This window comes from Equus quagga, chromosome 1 (assembly GCF_021613505.1).
Source record: "Equus quagga isolate Etosha38 chromosome 1, UCLA_HA_Equagga_1.0, whole genome shotgun sequence".
NCBI lineage: Eukaryota > Metazoa > Chordata > Mammalia > Perissodactyla > Equidae > Equus > Equus quagga.
The window spans coordinates 104908551-104923322 of record NC_060267.1 but is presented as its reverse complement, the minus strand read 5'-3'; positions in this window follow the sequence as shown (position 1 = coordinate 104923322).

Genomic DNA, 14772 nt, shown 5'->3' with positions numbered 1-14772 from the left:
CACAGGGAAAGCATCTCACGCAGTCTCAGGATTCAGAAAATCTCTGTGGTCCCCAGGGGGTTCCTGTACTTGTTACTTCATAGAGCCAGAGGGATTGGTCCAGTCACCCATCCCCTGCCACTCTTCCCTCCTCGTGTGTGAAAGTGTCTTGTGTTAAGCAGCTGTCAGCAGCAAGAGACGAAGAGGCTGTGTTACAGAAACGTGGGTCTCCCTCATTCCCAGGAAATCTGATTTGTAGACTCGTGAGCTTACAGAATTTGTAACAAGACATTAATTAACCTGGTAGACTCTGCAGGGCGTGTGGGTGCCGGCGACCCCTGCTGGCCAAGTGTGACTCTGCAGCCTAGCTCTATTAGGCACTGCAACTACGCAGAGAAGGAGAGGGGAACTTTGGAAGTGAAGTAAAGGTTCCTTCCGGCCTCGCCGCTTGTCCTCTGGGAAAGGGGAGGGGATCAGGCACCAAACAGATGGCACTTTCTGTGGAGAGCTGCAAGTTTTGGAAAGTGGGTCCTTTCAAGTGTTCAGCAGGCCTTCACTGAGCTCCGTGTTCCGTGGGCTGGACCCAGGACTGGGGATGTTGAGACAAGTGGATAGCCCCTTTCCTTGAATGTGCCTGCTCTTCTTAGTCGAGGACAGTGTCACACTCCTTTCTGGACAGGGGTCAGTGCGTGGAGGGGAAGCTGTTCTGCCTTCCCCTGCCCAGCCTTCTCCAGGCCATTCAAGCTATGCAGTGCAGCCCTGGGCAAGTCTGCCCACTTCTCTGGGCCTCAGCTTAGCCATCAGCAGAATGGTAAAAAAAATGAGACCCACAGGGGGAGCATAGCTCAAGATTCCCCCAGAAGTCATCTGTATTCCTGTCTCGTTCACAGCCCCCTGCATCATCTCAGGTTGTCAAAAATCAAATGAGCCCTTGGCCTGGCACCTTGTCACCCATTAGGGAGCAGAGTCAGTCTTTGTTGCCAACTCTTGGCCTCCTCTGCCTCTCCTTTTTTTTTTTTTTTTTTTCTTGGCTGAGGAAGATTTGCCCTGAGCTAACATCTGTGCCAATCTTCCTCTACTTTGTACGTGGGCCATCACAGCATGGCCGCTGATGAGTGGTGTATGTCCACGCTGGGGAACAGAACCCGGACCGCTGAAGCAGAGCACACTGAACTTAACCACTAGACCACAGGGCCAGCCCCTGCCTCTCACTCTTGAATAAGGTCCACTTTGTGGGGGACACACGCACTGGTCTCAGAGCTTGCAGACCAGCTGAGGGGTCAGAACCATCCCCACAGGAAACTGCAACGCAGGGTGTGCCAGGGACCAGGTCTCAGGCCATGCCAAGGGAGGTGTGAGACCTGTTGGTTGAGCGCCCACTATGTTCCAGGGCTCACGCCTGCATTCTCTCACCAGAGCCTCGCAAATCCACGAGGTGGGTGTTATCTCATTTTTCATGTGAAGGAACTGAAGTTTAGAGACTGAATAATTTGCCTAAAGAGATGCCAGATATGCAGGGAAGTGGAAGGAGCTGGGCTGGACCGAGGTCTGCTGAGTCCTCGTAGAGCCCACACCCCACCACTCACCCAAGGACGTGGGGCTCCAGCTGCGCCTGAGAGGTGGGAAGATTTCACCAGGCAGGAAGGGCACTTGGGGTGAGGGAACGGCCTCAGCATCAGTGGATGCAGAAAAGTGTCTTTGGGGGACACGGTGGAAACCCAAGTCCTGCCTGTCCCTGGGCTGCTTTTATAACCCTTGTGCAACTTGACCTACGGCGAGGCTGGAGCGGCCCCTCCCCAACCTCTAGGACAGAGCAAGGGGCTGAGGTGACACTGTGCTCAGCAGGGGTGGCACCTGGCACAGGTCCTGGCACAGAGGAGGTGCTGTGCAGGGCAGACGTGTCGATGGACAAATGTCCAGCTTGCTCCAGAGCGGGGAGCCTCAGGAAAAGGAACAAATGGGCACTGAAGACCTGCTCGGTGCTGGAACCATGCTGGGCCCTCTGTAGTATTCCGTGGGTTGGCGTGGTGGTCTCCTCCTGTCAGGGAGGAAGCCGGCCCGGAGAAGCAGAGTCGGCTGCCTGAGGTCCCAGAGCTGGACAGCGGCAGAGCTGTGGGAACAGCCACAGGGCTCTCTGGCTCCAGGGCCCGTGCTCTTTTCACAGACTCCTTTTGGGAGGCACCGAATGCCACCACAGCGGTCAGCACCAATGGGTTGTTCAAGGCCATGGAGAGAGGGATGGTGGTGGAGGCTGAGTGAGGACGGCCTGAGGGTCTTCAGGAGACCTGAAACGCCCTTGGTTACGTGATGGCCCTCTGGACGCCTCCGCAGGTTCCCAGGAGTACTGCAATGCCGCTGAGGTGCACAAGGGGATGCTTGGGGCCAGCGAGAGGCCTTGAGTGTGGAAGGGACCGCTGGGACCCTGGAGACCTGAGAGTGGTGGGGAGGTCCTGGGGCCGAGTGGAGTTACCTGGAGCCCTCAGACTGAGGGGCACTTAGAGTTATGGGGGGCTGAGCGTACTGGAGTGGGTGTGGGAGTGAGAGGGGGCTGTTGGGAAAAGTGGAGGGTCACTGGGGAGCACTTCAGAGTCACTGAGGGCCATCAAGAGTTACAGAAAACGATGGGGCCCTTGGTCTTTACTGGGAGGCTGGGGAGCCATGCAGGGTTCTAGGGGAGCTGAGGTCACCTGGGGGAAGCGTGCCCCTGAAGAGCACCCTGCAGGATGGCGCCTCCAGGAGGGTGAAGGAGGGCAGGCGGGGATGTAGACAGTGGGTGGGCATGAACGTGCGCCAGGAGGGGGAGCGCCTCCCCAGCCGTGATGGGGGGTCCTGGCCAGAACTGCAAACTGCAAGAGGCGGTGGACACAATGGGCCTGGGCGGGCCTCCACCTTGCAGGACCTTGACCTCTGGAGGGTGGAACCGGCTGGGTTTCCCCCACGATCCCCCACCAGGTGTGTCAGGCATCAATTCTAGCCCACTGTTGGCTTTTCTTGTTCTCCCAGGAATTTTCTCTGCCTTCCTTTTGAGTATCTTCCCAAAGCCGCCCATTTCTGGAGTGAGGACCCTCTTGTGGCCTGGTCTGAGCTGGAGCCTGGGCCCCACCAGAGAAGGGCGACTCCGGAAGCCCAGCAGAGGGGCTGGTCCTGACCTGCGGAGCCCCTGCTCAGGTGGTGGAGGGAGGGTCAGAGGAACAGTAGGGCAAAGGCAAGCGTCATTCACTGCACACCCGCCGTGCCCTGGGATGGGGTCAGGTGTTTTCCATAAGCCTCAAAACAACTGGTGCAACTGTGGTTTGTTCCCGTGTCAGATGTGGAAACAGACTCAGAGGGGTGGGGGCAGGAGCGTGCCCAGTGTCACACACACTGAGCTGGAATTCAGAGCCAGATCTGTCACCCCAGCATCCTTGGTTTTCATCTACCCGGCGGCTCTTGGGTTGGCCTGGCTCCAGCAGGGGAGAATGAGCCCTGGTCTCCCCCCGCATCGCTGCCTCCCTCCCAGAGTCCTGGGCTCACACTGGCTCTGGTGGCAGCAAGTCAGCCACGAGGTGGCACTGCTGCTAAACCCACGGCCCCTGCCCATGGCCCTGGCCCGAAGGTGAGGTCAGAACTCGAGCTGGGACCAGAACTGAGACTGGAGGGGACAGAGGCCCCGCTGCGGGTGCCCAGATGAGGGACAAAGAGGCTGCCCTTGACCAAAGGACAAGTCACCCTTCTCACCCTGCCCCGTCCCGAGCTCCTGTTTGCAGCGCTCCCCCACACACTGGCTGTGCCGCTTTAGGCAAGTGACTCCACCTCTCTGACTTCGGTCTCCTCATCTGTGCACAGGGACAGAATAAGCCCCTTCTGGCAAGGACATTGAGAGGGCTAAATAGACAATGCTGTGTGCCCAGTGTCTGGTGCAGAGAGAATGTGGGTTTTGTCGCACGTCATTCCTCTCAAGGCGACAGTCAGAGGGGCCCCGGCCAGGGTCAGGGTACCTGCCTCCTAGTTCTGGATGAACTGTGCGCCTTGGCCAAAGTCACTTTGGCTCCTGAGCCTCAGTTTCCTCATATGTAAAATGAGGCGAATCATAGGAACTCTCTCTTTTGGTCGTTGGGGATTCAGTGAGGCAGTGCCCACATGGCGTTTGTATTACGGGCAGAGCTCCAAATAAACAGGAAAGGCGATTACTGATTCTTGTTAAGTTTGCGGGGGGAGGGGGGGGAGGGGGGGCGGGGGTGAAAGTGGGTGTGCTTAGGTGAATATGCAAACGGCGATCAGGTGAGAGCACGGCAGCCCTGAGGACCCAGCCTGGCGGCCAGGCTGCGGGGTCTGCTCTGACCAGGCACCAGCGGTCAGGCAGCCCGTCAGCCCTGTGGCCAGGGCCCTGCCTGCCCCACAGGCCCTGCCTTGCTCCGTCACCCTGGAGTCCTGCCCAAACCCATCTGAACACAAAATACCGAGTGAAGACGAGAGGCAAACACTGAAATGCAGAGACGACAACAATCTCTGGGTGATAAGGTTTGGGCTTTTTATTTTCTCCTTTTTTTCTATACCATCTAATTTTTCTCTAATGAAGAATATCTATTGCCTTTATATTCTAAAACATAAAATCAATAAAGCTATTTTTAAAAATCTCCCCATCACTGAGAGGTCGGTTACAAATGAAGGCCACCCGGGAATGAGCAAGGACTCCTGTGTGGTTGGAAGGAATGGCAGAGGGAGAAGGGAGGGGAGGTGTGGCCACCACAAACCTTCGTGGTCCCCTGGCTCCGCCTCCCTGGGGGCCCGGCGGCCCTGAGCTGAGCTGAGCACAGGATGAGGGAGAAGAGAGAAGTAGGTGGGGCAGGCCCTCCTTGTTGTCCCAGCTGTTTGAGAAGGAAGGAAGGAAGGAAGCGGATGGCACTTGTATATGTGACTGCCTCTGGATAGCTCCTTTTGGGTGTCAGTTGGGGCATCTCAAACTCAATCTTCCCGACTGAATTCATCTCCTCTCACCCCCAAGCCCACCAGTCTGTTCCTCCCTATCTCAGTGAATGACACCATCATCTAGCCACTTCCTTTGTTTGGCAAATATTGATCGAGCACCCACTATGACCCTGCCTCATGGAGCTCACATCCTAGTGGGAAGACAGGACAATGAACATTTTAAAAAGTAAAACTATACGGTAGGGGAGAAGATGATAAATGATAGGGCTAGAAACAAAGTAAGGAAGAAGTATAGGGAGGGCCAGGGAGTGTGGGGTGGGGTTGGAATTTTAAATAGGATGGTCAGGAAACACCTCACCAAGAAGGGGAAGAAGGGAGCCTATGGCTGTCTGGGGACGAGCATTCCAGGTGGAGGAAATAGCATGTGCAAAGGCCCTGGGGTGAGAGCCTATCTACAGGGTTCCCAGAGCAGTAGGAGACCAGGGTGACTGAAGCAAAGTGAGCAAGGGAGAGTGTAGAAGGTGAGGCGAGAGAAGTGGTGGGGTGATCGTGAAGGGCCTGGGAAGCTGGTGTGGATGTCAGAGGAGGAGCCCCAGGAGGCTGTGAGCAGAAGACGGGACCTGAGTTTGGTTTTAGTTGGACCTCTCCAGCTGCTGGGACGGCTTGGCTGGAAGCAAAGGGACCACTGAGGATGCTGTTCTAGTCCGGGTGGGTGGCGATGGTGGCTGGACCAGGAGAGAGAAGGGCAGACGCCATCAGACCCTGGACATATTTTGACGCTAGACTGACAAGATTTCCTGGTGGATTGGAGGTGGGGCACAGGAAGCAGACAAGAGTCAAGGATGGCCGAGGGGTGGGACCAGCTGGTCAAGTGAGCAATCCTTCGCCCTCCGCATTTCATCCATCGGAGGTCTCCTTGGTTCTCCTCAAAATCTCTCAGATGCACTCACTCCCCTCCTTCCACAGCCGCTGCCCTGAACCTGCCGTCACCAGGACCCCTGCTGCGCTGGCTGCCTGGCGGCCTGCCCCGTGCTCCTCTGATGACTTCGCTCCTTGTGATGGGGCGCTTCCCACCTGTTGGTGCTCCTGGCTGGGTGGACCTGAGCCAGAGCGCTTCCCGCCTCGCTCACTGCCTGCCTGCCAGGGAGCATCCCATCTGAAAGCTACCACCCCGAAAAGAAATCGGGGGCCTGGGACCAGCAGAAGGGAGAGTGATGCTGGGTCACCGGGAACCCACGAACTCCACGACCCAGCCACATCCACCCGCTGGGGCCAGTGCTGCGACAACCAAGCATCATTCAGAGGGGAGAGGAAGGCACCCCCAGAGCCGGCAGGAAGGCTGTCTAGAGGTGGTGGCAAGGGCAGGGTCTGGAAGAAGCTCAGGGCTCAGTGATTTCAGGTGGGGGCTTAAATAGGATGTGGCACCTCACAGATGTGGGTTTAAATGCTGGTTCCACCACTTACACCATCTGAGTGACCCTGAGCAAGTCCCTTCACCTCTCTGAGCCTCAATGTGCCTCATCTGCACATTGGGACCCATAATCCTCAGGCCCTGAGATGTTTGCAAGACCTGGGAGTTCCATTAGGGTGTTGGCTTAACCCAGGATCACGTCTTATAGGGCCAGACTCCCTCCCCACCCTCCAAAGGAATAGGCCCAAGCTTTGGGGTCAGACAGACTGGATTCCCATCCCAGCTCGGCCACTCACCACCCCAGTAACCTAGCACAAAGCCCCCACCTCTTGGAGCCTTCATCCCCTCTCCTGCAAAATGGAACTCACTTCTCCCCAAACAGGCAGCTATGCATGCACCCAGCACACAGTAGGTGCCCAGCCAAGGGGCTGCAGAGTGTGAACCTCAGCCTGGAGGCAGCCAGAGCCCTGCCTGAACGCCCCCTTCCTGAGCTGTGGCAGCTGCAGCCCAGAGCCGCGTTTCTCACTCCAAGCCGCAGTGGGCCCCACAGAGCTCGGCAGCGTCCCCGGGCGCCGACAAAGCTGTTGTTCCCGCGGATCTAAAATTGCCTGCCTTTGATTGCCGCTATACAAACGCGGGCGCCGCTCGCTTCCCCATCCAGTTGGGTCTATTTCAAGAACACGCTGATTAGCGCTGATTGCGCCTTGATTATGGCGGGCGCCCGGCCCAGCCCCCTCCCCAGGCTCTGCGGGTAGTGCAGGCTCCACTCCCACCCAGGGGCCACCTGACGTGAGTGTGCCACACACCCACACCCGGGCTGGGGTCCGCGTTCTGCCTCTACAACCGGGGGGATTGCGGCTGGTGACTTCCCCTCTCCTGACCTGTTTCCTCCACTGCAAAATTCTGTGCTCAAGAAGAACAAAAGAGGGCCCAGGAAAATGCGATTTTAATGGCAGGGATTTAGACACTGTGATAGGTCACGAGAGGGAAGGACACGGTTTTGGCCAGGGGAAGCAAGTCTTCAAAACACCCCATCACACACGCGCACGTGTACACATGCACACACAAACATGTGCACACACACACGCACTCGTAGAGATTGCTCCTGCCTCTGCCTGTACTTGAGGCTGCCCTTGGTGGAGCGAGGTTGGACTTCAATCATCAGAGCTTCGCTTACTGAGCATGTGCCAGTTGCCTTGGGCACATTGTCACGTGCAAACGCCACAATCATCTTTCGAGGCACATATTTTGTGCTCATGTGGGGGTGAGGACCCTGAGGCCACCAGAGGTGATGTGACTTGCCCAGCATCACCCAGCTTGGGAATGGCAAAGTCAGGATTTGAACCAAGGTCATGGCAAAGGCAAAGCCCGTGCGCCCCGCTGTCCCACGGCCTGCTCATGGTTCTTCGCCAGGCTGAAGGGAAACCACCAGTGGGACAGTGTCAGATGTCTGAGGCTGGTTATTTCTGCCATGCCAGTCCTGTGTGATCTGGAGAAGTTGTTCCCCGTCCCAGGCCCTGTTTCTTCCTGCGTAAAATGGGGCTTTGGCTCAGAGTGCCCCAAAGTCTAGGCCACTGCCCGTGGTGGATGGACTGATTCTTGGACTAACCTGGAAGCACATTTTAAAAATGCAGATTCTGGACCCCATCGTTAGAGATCGGAAACCAACAGGCCTGGGATGGGCCCAGGAGTTCATGTTTTAAGACACCAGATGAGGGTCGGTGGTTCTGTCTGACATCAGTCAATTCTGCCCCCAGACTCCCTCACGGCCTCCAGCCCCATCCACCCACAGACATACCTATTCTACTCTCAGTTGGGCCTCCAGTCCACCTGGTTCTCTGCACCCCCACTGCTCCCCAGCCTGTGCCCCCATCAGTGCGTGCCCAGACCCCTGCAGTCGCCTCCCCGCTGGACTCCCTGCTGCCATTCTGGCCCCCTCTTGTCTGTTTTCTACACAGTGGACCAAAGGATCTCAAAAATGCAAATCTGAACACTAGCACTCCACCTCAGCTTAAACCATCAATGGCTCCCCATTGCTCCAGGGGTAAAGACTGAACCCCGCTCTGTGGCCTAGGAGACCCAGCAGGAGTTGGCCCTGCCTCCTCTCCAGCCTCGTTTCACACCACCAGCCCACTCCTTGCAGTCCCCTGGTCTCTTTCAGATTTTAGATTTCTACCCACTATGTGCCTGTCCGCCAGAGGGCCGTCGCGTTGCCGTTCCTTCTTCTTCGAGCACTCTCTCTCCCTTCTTTTTCCAGTTAACTCCTGCCCATTCATTAGAAGGAGCTCAAACTCACTTCCTGGAACTATCCTGGGAGGGATTGGGCTGCCCTGGGGGTAGTAAGCTCCCCGTGCAGGGAGGAATGCAAGAAGATTCTGCGTATCCACTTGGAAGGAGGTCATGGAGGGAAGGTATGCTTTGGATCTGAGCCCTAGAGTCCTCTCCCTACCTGGGAGAGCCTGTGGTTCTCCAGGACAAGGGAGCCCTTCCTTCTGGGGTCTGGAAATCGGAGGGGCAGTGGAGACGTGGCCCTGGTCCCCACATTCCCCGGGCTGCCAAAGCAAAGGCCCGTTGGCAGCAGCAGGGGCTCCAGAGTGCTGGAAATTCTCACTAGATTTTCCACGTGGCCCCTGGGTCCTGGGCAGCGCTGGGCAGTGGAACGGTCGGCTCAGACTCCTGGCTGGCGGGCACTGGCAGCCCCGAGGGGTTTCTGAGGAGTGGCAGGTCCGCTCTCTCCTCTCCTCCCAGCTGCTCTGAGGCCCCTTCTCTCTCCAGCATCCCCTTCCTTCTCTCTCCTCGCTTCCTCTTTTTTTCTTCCACGTCTCCCCTCCCTCCCCCAATCCTCCTCCTCGTTCCTCCCCACCCCCACTTGCATAGGCTTCCCTCTCCCCTGGCCCCTCCCTGTCTGACCTGTCCGTCTTCATCTGCCCCTCTGCGGCACCACCCCCACTGCCATCTGCTGACCGGACCCAGGTCCTCTGTCCTCCCAGCCCAGGGCCCCAGGGAGGGCTGAAGGGCCAGGCCAGGATGTTTCCACTAATGACCTGAGATGACCTCCCTGTGGACAGGCCAGGCAGGAAACTTGACCTGCAGCCGTGTGCTTTTATCCACGGATTCCAGAGCCCCCTCTACCGCTGTCAGGGTGGGCGCCAATGCCACGATCCTGAGGAAGGAGAACAGGAAGGAGACGTGAGCCCTCAGAAGGCCTGCCCTGATCCTCGTGCAGAGCCGAATGGTGTCAGGGACAAGGAGGCCCAGCTGTGGTGGGAGGAGGGTATGGAACAAAGGGGGTCTGGGGAGGCCTTATCAGGTCCAAGTTCAAGAGCACAACTCTGGAATCACAAAAGCCTGGTTCAAATCCCGCTCTGCCACTTCCTGGCTGTGTAACACTGGGCTTGTCACCTGACCCCTCTGGGCCTCAGTTTTCCCATCTGTGAAATGGGGACAAAGCTGGTTCCTGCCTCCCAGGATCATTGTGAGGATTCCCTGAGCTAGTGTGTCAAAGTGTTCAGCACCAGACCCCACACACGAGAGGGGTGGTGGGGGTGGTGCTCAGTAACCTTAACAGGGGCTAGGGACTGACCCTGGCCCCAGGCTTCACATCCGGGCTGGGGGTGGACGTCTGAGCCAGTCTCTGAGTTTCTAGATGAGCCCTCAGAGGGAGGAGGGTCTCGGGGCTAAGACTCCCAGGGCACCGTCACACCCATTGTCCAACCCTCCCAGAGCCTCAGCAGCATTGGATGGTTTCCCCGTGTTGTCCATCAGGACGCAATCTCAGGAAGGCGAGGCCGCGCCCTGAGGCCACAGCACAGCCAGCAAGGCCCGGGCTCCAACTCAGCTCCAAGGCCCCTCAAGACCTGTCTCCCTCCATTACCCGGTACTGGGCCCCAGCTCCAGGGACCCTCGCAGGGCTGGCACGGGGTCTCCGAGGCCTGTGCCTGGATGTGGGAGATAGGCAGGATGTTTGCCCGGATTCCAGGATTCTGCAGCCCCCCTCATCCGCCCCCTCCCCCCTGTTGCTAGGCAACAGCTGCTCCTGGCTGAGGGTACAGCAGAGGTCCGGTAGAGAGAGGCTGAGCCGCTGGCTCTGTCCTTCACAAAGAGGCCTGTGGAAGCTGCTCCCAGCCAGGTCCAGTGAGAGTCTGAGCCTCAGAGATGTGCGGGGACTTGCCCAAGGCGACTGGAGATGACAGTTCACACGTCCTAGCACCAAAATGTCTAAGCTGGCAGGACTCTCAGAAAACTGGCTCATAAAGAGCACATGCACTCTAACCCTCAATTCCTAAGCCAGCGCAGACATTGCTAATCGATGACCATGCCCCTTCCCAATGAACCCAGCCGTAGCCTCAGAATTCTCACCCCAGTGGTCAGGCAGTGCTAACAACAGATTAAAGCTGGCATGCAAGATAAACCTAGTTGTTATCTCTTACCTGCTCTGACCCTCTCATTTTACAGATGGGGAAACTGAGGCCCAGAGAATTGTGGCAGAATGAAACGCACATGGGGTCTGGAAGTCAGCCAACCTCAGGTCTTAGCTCTGTACTTTCTTGCTGTGTGACCATGGGCAAGCCCCTTTGCTTCTCTGAGCCTCAGACTCTAGGTGTGTAGAATGGGTTTGATGGTAGTAAGCCCTCCCTGTGAAAACTAAATAGGGGAGTGGGTGCCGGGCACAGAGGGGGCAGTCAAGGAGCTTTTCACCCCTTCCTCCCTTTCCTGTCTGTCTCCTCTGGGGCTCGGCAGTAGCCAGGCTGAGTCCCAGGTGTCCCCTCCCTTCCTGGGGGCAGACATTTGCCCCACAAATGGGTTTAAGTGCAGAGGTGAGGGAGGGAGTCAGAACTGGAGCTCGCAGGGTCCTCGGCGCAGCTGGAGGAGGAAGGGAAGGATGGTCGCCCGCGGGCAGGGCACGGGTGTCAGGCTGGGAGGGCCTGGGGGCCTGGCAGCCGCAGGGTCTCGCTGACCTTGTGAGGTTTGGAGGTGGCACCTTCTCTCTCTCCTGTTCCCGGGACTCAGACCCCAGCCCAGCCCTGCCCGTTGTGGCTGCTGAGGGAGGACCGAGCCGGGGCCCTCTCCACACACCACACTCCTACACATCACACAGACACACACCACACACACCACAGAGACACGCACATACCACACACACCACACACACAAACACACATCCTAAGTGAGCTCATTCAACCCACAACACAGGGAGAGTCACCAGCCCCTAAACCAGGGCTGTCCCACCGCCCACCGGCCTCCCCGTCTCGGGCCCTCTGCCCATGCAGGGCTCACCGGGCAGCAACACACGACCAGTCCCCGGGCCCGGCCCGCGAGCCTGTGCCCAGCTGCCCTCCCACAGGGCTCATCAAGCCCTCAGCCCCCGGGGCTCCCTGCAGGCAGCGGGCGGCTGACAGCTCTCGTGCCCGGAGCACACAGTAGGTGCTCCCAGTAAGTGCGCGCAGTGGTGCCCAGACAGCACATGCTGACTGAATGCATGAGGGAAGGAATGAAACACTGAGCACAGCTCCACTGGGCTGCGCCCTCCCGAGAGCAGGGCAGTGTGGGGACTCAGGCCCTCAACTGGGAGTCAGGGGACAGTGCGCCCTCAGCCAACGTACGACCTGGGCAAGTCCCTCTCCTCCCCAGCCTCAGTTTCTTCGTCTGTCAAATCAGGAGTGAGGGTGCAGGTTCTGCAGCTCAGAGCATCCGGGAAAGTGGGTTAGAACTCGCAAGACTGCCCCTCTGTGCGGCTGAGTGGGGAGCAGCTGACGGGACAGGAGGGGGAAAGGCCCGCCCCGGCGGCGTGGTGTGGGCCCCTGGGGCCATCCTTTGCTAAGGACTAGCCCTCTGCCTGGGTCAGCAGGGACATCGTCGTGTCGTCTGCCCCACAGACCAGGAGGCGAGTGTTGAGAGAGGTGTTCACAGGACAGTCACGCTGGAGGAGCTACAGAGCTTTCCCAGACGGGAGGGCGGGGCTGGGAATGAGAAGATGGAGGGAGTGTGCTCGTGTGTGCACATGTAGATATCCCCATACACACACAACACATTGCACATGCACAGACCACACACACACACACACACACACACACACCACACACCACACTGCACGTGCACAGACCACACACACACACACACGTACACACATGCTGATTTTCCCTGCAGAGTTGTTTGGCTTTTTCTCCCCCTGAAATGTTTTCACTGTTTTCCTGATCTTCTCCTCTCAGATGTGGTTCCTCTGCCCCAGCCAAGGAGCACAGGAAGTTCCAATTTGGGACACAACCAACAGGCCCTCCAGGAGGGAGCTGTGGCCCGCGACCAGGGGCCTGTGGATTCCAGGAGGCCGAGGGGAGGGGGCAGCCACGGGGGGCAGGCTCTGGCCAGGGTGGTCAGCTCTGCCCAGGCCCAGGGCTTGGGGGACCATCCCATCTGCAGGGAGGGGCCCAAAGCCCTGCTGGGGGACAGAGGGCTCCCCCTTCTGGGCCTCGCCGGCCTCTGCTCAGCCCTTCACTCTGGCTGCCCCGTTTGTCCTGTTCCTAGTTTGGACAAGGGACCTTGTCGCAGCCTGCGTGTGTCTGCTTTCCTGGGCCTGGGGACTCGCCAGAACCAGTCTTTCCCCGATCTCTGTACGTTTTGTTACAGTCATCTTTTCCCTCTGATTAGGTCAGTCCCTTTCGTCTTCCAGTTCTAGAGGCTCCGGGAGCGGCAGAGAGCCGGGAGCAGGGGGGCGCGCACTCGGTTAGAAGCGCGGGGTTGAGATGGTCACTCATCGTTCCTCACCTCGCCAAACGCGATTTTCCTGAGCACCTGTTGCGAGCCCGCCACCACGCTGAATGCGCCTTTCTTGCCGTGGAGTATGTAGACTAATAAAGCCACCAGTAAATAAGTAAAATGGTGACGTGATGCGTGCAGGGGAGGGCTCAAGGCCTGAGATATGGCTCTTAGGGCTGGGGGTTGCTCCTGACAGCGTGGCCGGGGCAGGCCACTCTGAAGGAGACACTGGGGAGAAGGTGCCAGCCGGGAGGGTGGAGAGGAGCGCCTTGCAGGGGGAGGAAACGGCACATTCGCGTCCCCACTGGGTGCAAAGGGTGGCCAGAGGCTGGAGGGCCTGGAAGCTGGCGAGCGAGGGGAGAGTGTGGGAGAGGCTAGGCCGTGGGCAGTACCTGGTGGCGGGTGGGGAGCGGTGGCAGGGGAGTCGATTGCCCTTGGGCAAATGCAGGCCATGGCTGCGGGCTGCTGAGGGCCAGCCCAGAGGCCTCGTCAAGCTGGTGCTGCAAGCTTGCGACTGTCCCCCAGTCCCGAGCTAAGTCCACTGGCCAGATGGGGCCTCTGGCTGTTCGGGGCAGCAGCTGCGAAAACATCCCCTTCTTGCTGCCTTGGCCTGACCTGCAGTGCTCCCCACGCATGTGGGCCGGAGGCAGAGTCTCTTGTCTGAGGCCCACCCGCTGGCATCCAACTCGGGCAGTTTTCAAGGGGTCTGGTGCTCAGAGAACGCATCCCCTCACATTCCAGGGAATTCTGCCATTTCGTTCCCTGGTCTTCCAACCTGGGGGATTCAACCCAGACAAGGACAATTGGACACCATTCCCCAGTCACTAGGACCCCTACCTGGAACTTACCTTCCACATTCAGATCAGGTCCCTTAAAATGGGGCTCCTGATCCCACCAGAAACTTCTACAAACTCTGGGTTCCTAGGACCCATCCCTGACTTGCCAGTTCAGAATCTCCCAGGGAATTCTGGATTTTCAATAAATTTCTCTGTGACTAGGAACCACTACTCTGGAGTGGAGACCTGGGAGGCCAGCACAGGACAGAGAGAAAAGCTGGGGCCCTGGGAGGAGGAAGCCCTGGGCTTAAATCCCAGCAGACTTACTGTGTGACCCTGGGCAAGCCGTTGAACCTCTCTGAGCCTCCCTTTCTCATCTGTAATGGGGAAACTAAACATAACTCTGGTCCCTCCATCCATTGAATGGATTCTTTGCGAGGTGTGTCGAGCTCCTGGCACATAGTGGGTACTTAATCAACGGCAGGAGTTTACACAGTTGTCTTTGAGGTAGGTCCTCACTGTGGATGTTTGGATAGAAACGGCTGGCTTGTCATGGCTCCCCAGATCATCTCCAGGGCCCGCCAAGCCGTCCCGTGTCCCAGCTCCGACGGGTGTGCTGGCCTCTCAACAGGGTTCCTTGGCGCCAAGGGCACTGGCACGTGCTTCCCCCAGCAGAGCAAGGAGGGCAGGATGGCCCCAGGGTCCCTGGCTCCCCAGTGCCGGGGGGCAAGCCCATTCGCCCTGGCCTGGTGGGCAGGGGAGGAGAGCCTAAGGCTTCTAGAGAGGAGATGAGGCCCAAAGTGGGTCAGCACTGCCCTGGACCCTAACACATCACCACTCCCCCCGCTGCAGGCCGCCGGCCACAGGCTGTCATCCTGCGTTCACCCCTCTCCTGCTGGCGACTCTGACCCTCTTTTCTTTGTCCTGTGAGCATGGGGAGAGGCG